Genomic DNA, 6,001 nt, shown 5'->3' on the forward strand with positions numbered 1-6,001 from the left:
TTTTCTTCCTTCCTTTTTTCTTTTCTGTCTCTTCCAATTCCACGACTTAATTATCAACTGTTAATGCATGCTGATTCCCAATATTATATCTCCAGGCTGCCCTTTTTCCTGGAACTCCAGATGATACTTCTGCCGTTTGTCTTCCTGATATTTTCACATGGATGCTAACAGGCATGTCAAACTCACTTGCTCCAAAACAGAGCTTTTAATCTCCTTCCCCAACACCAAGTACACCTATTTTTCTCCTGCCTTCCTCATCTCTGTAAATGGCACCACCATTCTGGGCTCAAGTTAAAAAACCCACATCACATGCCAGGGCGCGGTGGCTCACGCCTGTAATCCTAGCACTCTGGGAGGCCGAGGCGGGTGGATTGCTCGAGGTCAGGAGTTCGAAACCAGCCTGAGCAAGACCCCGTCTCTACTATAAAGAGAAAGAAATTAATTGGCCAACTAATATATATATAAAATTAGCCGGGCATGGTGGCACATGCCTGTAGTCCCAGCTACTCGGGAGGCTGAGGCAGAAGGATTGCTTGAGCCCAGGAGTTTGAGGTTGCTGTGAGCTAGGCTGACACCATGGCACTCACTCTAGCCTGGGCAACAAGTGAGACTCTGTCTAAAAAAAAAAAAAAAAAAAAACCCACATCACATCTTTGATGCCTTCTTCACCTGCCACATCCAATCCACCACTGAAACCTGTTGATCCTGTCTCCAGCTGTGTTTTGAATCTATTCACTTCCCTCCATCCCCACCCTACAACTTGCAGCTGGTTATCTCTCCCCTGGGTTACAGCATTTGTCTCCTAATCCTCAATGGATTCCCAGCCACCACTCTGTACCCACCCCCCATCCATTTTCCACTCTGTCCCCACTACAGTCCATTTTCCAAACAGCAGCAGGTAGGATTTTTTTAAATGTATAAATCAGACTTTGCTGCTGCTCTAGTTACAAGCCCTCAATGCCTCCCTAGACTATTATTCTTAGCATAAACCCCACAGTCCTTACCACAGCGTGAGGCCAATTCCCCCCTTCCTTCCACTGTGACCTCAAGCCTGTCATGCTCCCTTACTCACTAAGCTGCTGTCACACTGGTCTCCTGGGTGTTTCTTGACACCTAAAGCCCTTTCTTGTGCCAGGGTCTTTGTACTTGGCTTTTTCCTCTGCATGAAATGCCCTCCTCCTTCTTCCCCAAATCTTTGTCTTTTTCTCATCTTTCAGGTCTTAGCTGAAATATCCACTCTTCAGAAGGGCTTCTCCCCAAGACACACTTTTATCTAAAAATGGGCTCCCCCAGTTACTATTTTATAGCTGTTTATTTCCTTTATAGAACTTATCACATTCTGTTGTTATCATGTTCATTTGTTTACTTGACTTTGGTTCCTCTCTGCCAGGCTCATGAGGGCAGGGATCATACCTGTCATGTTTATGGCTTTGTTCCTTGTGTTTAGAACAGTGCCTGATGGGTGGTAGACTTTCAACAGGCATTTACTGAATGGATGAATCAATGAATAATGAAACCATTCTCTCCAAGTCCTGATCTCTCTATCTCTTTACTATCTCTTGAACCTGTCCCCACCATCCTAATAACCACTGCCCTGGTTCAGGCTTTATCACCTCCAACCTGTATTTCTAGAACAATCTCCTACTGAATGGACCTCTCTGTCTCTCTTGCCCCAGTCACTCCTTTCTCCACTCAGCAGTCATGAAAATGAGCTTATAAAATGAAAATGAGATTGTGTCACACCCAGCTTCAAGCTTCAGAAGGCCCCTGTTACTTGCAGGAGGAATTTCAAGTTCCTCAGATCGGCACTCAAGGCCCTTAGTGCTCTGGCTCCTGCTGCCTCCTTGATGGCATCTTACAGAACTCACCCCTCCACCCCATCCACCTCACATATGACCACAAACACACAAAAACTACCTACAGTTCCCCTAAAAAGTTAGGATGTTCTACAAGTTCTCACTTTTGTGAAATGTTCCCTCTTCCTGAACTCTCCCTGTCCCCCTCCCTCCATCCCCCAATCCAACCAACCCTGCTAGAATACAAGCCCGGCCCTCCTCTGGGAACCAACTCTCACCACACACTGTGTACTCCTTCATCAAAGCCATTATGAAGGCTCTGCCATCCTACTGGTTCATCAGCTACCCAAGGCAGGGCCCATATCTGTGTGACCTTGTCACACAATGCTGCCCCAAGGGGTCATTCAGGAGGGAGCTTGGACTGTAGAGTTACGCAGGATTCAAATCCATTCAAGTGATCTTAACTTCTTCAAGCCTCAGATTATTTTTTTGTTTTTGTTTTTCTTGTTTTTTTTGAGGCAGAGTCTCACTCTGTTGTCTGGGCTAGACTGCTGTGGCATCAGCCTAGCTCATAGCAACCTCAAACTCCTGGGCTCAAGCGATCCTTCTGCCTCAGCCTCCCAATTAGCTGGGACTACAGGCATGCGCCACCATGCCCGGCTAATTTTTTTCTATGTATTTTTAGTTTGCCAATTAATTTCTTTCTATTTTTTATTTTTATTTTATTTTTTTTTGAGACAGAGTCTGGCTTTGTTGCCCAGGCTAGAGTGAGTGCCGTGGCATCAGCCTAGCTCACAGCAACCTCAAACTCCTGGGCTGAAGCGATCCTCCTGCCTCAGCCTCCCGGGTAGCTGGGACTACAGGCATGTGCCACCATGCCCGGCTAATTTTTTCTATATATATTAGTTGGCCAATTAATTTCTTTCTATTTATAGTAGAGACGGGGTCTCGCTCTTGCTCAGGCTGGTTTCGAACTCCTGACATTGAGTGATCCACCCGCCTCGGCCTCCCAGAGTGTTAAGATTACAGGCATGAACCACTGCGCCTGGCCTCAAGCCTCAGAGTTCTGTTCAATGAGGATGACAATTGTATCTGTTTCATGGATGGGTGCCTACTTCTGTGAGGATCGGATGAGATCTACGTGAAGGGTTAGTGCAGTAAGCAGATAATAGGGCTTCTTTAAGTGAATAGATACTTCCAGGATGATATATTGAAAAGCACACCCACCTGGCCGGGCATGATGCCTCACGCCTGTAACCTAGCACTCTGGGAGGCCAAGGCGAGTGGATTGCTTGAGGTCAGGAGTTCGAAACCAGCCTGAGCAAGAGCGAGACCCCCGTCTCTACTATAAATAGAAAGAAATTAATTGGCCAACTAATATATACAGAAAAAATTAGCTGGGCATGGTGGCGCATGCCTGTAGTCCCAGTTACTCGGGAGGCTGAGGCAGGAGGATTGCTTGAGCCCAGGAGTTTGAGGTTGCTGTGAGCTAGGCTGACGCCACGGCACTCACTCTAGCCTGGGCAACAAAGTGAGACTCTGTCTCAAAAAAAGAAAGAAAAGAAAAGCACACCCACTTAAGTGGCAGTTGATCTTTTTTTTTATTTCAGCATATTATGGGGTTACAAATTTTTTTTCATGATTAGGGTATCCTTAGATATGGGGTTACAAATTTTAAGGTTTCAAATAATGCCCTTTTACCCCCCTCGCCCCACAAGTCTGACCTTCCAGTGTGACCATCCCCCAGAAGGTGCATATCTCATTCATTATGATTATGTATGTATATACCCACCTTTTTTTTTTTGAGACAGAGTCTTGCTCTGTTGCCCAAGCTAGAGTGCTGTGGCATCATCTAGCACACAGCAACTTCAAACTCCTGGGCTCAAGCAATCCTCCTACCTCAGCCTCCTGAGTAGCTGGGACTACAGGCATGTGCCACCATGCCCGGCTAATTTTTTCTATATATTTTTTAGTTGGCCAAGTAATTTCTTTCTATTTTTAGTAGAGATGGGGTCTCGCTCTTGCTCAGGCTGGTCTCGAACTCCTGAGCTAAAATGATCTGCCTGCCTCAGCCTCCCAGAGTGCTAGGATTACAGGCATGAGCCATCGCACCTGGCCACAGTTGCTAAATTTTGCCAGTGATTATACAGAACACATGCAAAACAGACTCCATTACTTCCACATCCCATAACTTTTAGTGACTTCCAATTGCCCAACACAACCTACAAAGCCCTCTCTACACTGTGCTCCCTATGCTTCCCCAGCCTGGCTTCCATACACACACACACTATGCTGCTTCATGCCTCCATGCCATCGCTTACACTGTTCCCTCTGCCTAGAATGCCTGTCCCACCCTTTGCCTTGGTTTTGGTGCCTTTCTTCTGTGTACTTACCTTCTCATTTAACACCTGGCAATCTCCCCCAATAGAGGACAGGGACCCTGAGCCCTGCCATTGCCTCCCACCAATTAGTATAGGGCCCGACGACAGACAGTCAAGGCAAACAAAATATTTGTGTTGAATATGGAGTATGGAGGCAAGACCAGAGAGGGCCAGCATGAGCTGGATGGGGAAACTGGATGAGGCCAGAGTGGGTGTCAATGACTCACTCCCTCAAATGACAAAACTGTCTTGCTATCAAGACCAGTCTGACCTCAATGTCCTCTCCCCCTCAAGGGCTGCTTCTGTTACAGTATGAATTTCCCCAGGGTCTCTGGTCTGCTACAAATAGAACCTGAGTTTCTAGACAGAAGATCTTCTGAGTCCTTGGGCACGAGGTGCAATGCTGCACAGCTCTGCAGACTGAGGGAATAAAATCATGTGGTAGCTGAAAGTGGCTGTCACATATGCTGACTTTCCCAGATCCACAGGCTTGATTTTCTTCATTCCTTTAGATAAAGGAACCCAGGCACACTGGGTGTGGTGGCTCATGCCTGTAATCCTAGCACTCTGGGGGGCCGAGGGGGGAGGATTGCTTGAGGCCAGGAGTTCAAGACCAGCCTGGGCAAGAGAGAGACCCTGTTTCCACTACTGGGTAAAAATAGAAAAAATTAGCCAGGTGCAATGGCGAGTGCCTGTAGTCCCAGCTACTTGGGAGGCTGAGGCAGGAGGATCCCTTGAGCCCAGGAGTTTGAGGTTGCTGTGAGCTAGGCTGACATCATGGCACTCTAGTCTGAGCAACAGAGTGAGACTCTGTCTCAAAAAAAAAAAAAAAAAATGGAACCCAGGCCTAAGCATGAGGGAGAAGTGTGCCTACATGCCCTTTCCCCTTGGCCTGGAGCCCCAAGCTGTCCTTTTCCATGCAGTGCTGGAAGTGGCCTGGGATCCTGAGGGCTGGCAAAAGGCAGTGAAAGGGGAGCTTGGTCACTGGCACAGCTGCTGCTATGGCAGCCAAAGCCAAAGGAGGTCACCATTGATCCCATGCACTTAATTTTCCCTTCCATGGCATGGGGCAGAGTTGACCAGGAGAGCTGAGGGGAAGGGAGCAGGTGGTGGTGCTTGAGATTGGGATGTAGCCAGTCACTTTTTCTCTATGGGCCTCAGTTTCTCCAATGTAAAATGAGGGGGCACTGTATAACTAAAATCATCATTCCCTGCTGGTCCGGACAGTCTCTAGCAAGATTGTTGTGTCTGTGAGATCACCACGGGATGGGAGGGAAGGTCGACCCTCAGATATGGGAACCCGAGAGGGTTTGGACCATGCCCAAGGAGGGCAGAACACTGCACTTGGGGACCTCTGAGAGCCAGGGACAGACTTCCCCCGCAACACACACACACACACACACACACACACACACACACACACACCAATGACCCTGGAGTCTAGACTCCCAGCCCCAGGTCTTCAGTGACTCTACCCTCCGGACAGAGACCCGAGCAAGCTCCAGGACCGCCCTGGTGCAGGGGTTCCAGGGAGAAGACCAGACCATCGCACTGCCCTGGCGTCAGGGAGGAAAGGAGGCTCTTTGTGTCCCCCTTCTCTGGCCGCCCAGGCTGCTCGGCTCGGCCCGCAACCCCAGGCCACTCAGCCCGGAGACCTCAAAGGCTCCAGCCGGCAGCGCCTCAGGCGCCCACTCCGTCCGCCCCACCCCGGCCCCGCCCTCGGGCCCCTCCCGCGTCCCTCGCCTCAGTCTCGGCCGGAAGCCCCCTCCCCCTCCCCGCCGCATCCCCCTCAGCGTACGCCCCCTCCTAGTCCCTCTCCCTGTA

The sequence above is a fragment of the Microcebus murinus genome, chromosome 6, assembly GCF_040939455.1.
Source record: "Microcebus murinus isolate Inina chromosome 6, M.murinus_Inina_mat1.0, whole genome shotgun sequence".
NCBI classification, from domain to species: Eukaryota; Metazoa; Chordata; class Mammalia; order Primates; family Cheirogaleidae; genus Microcebus; species Microcebus murinus.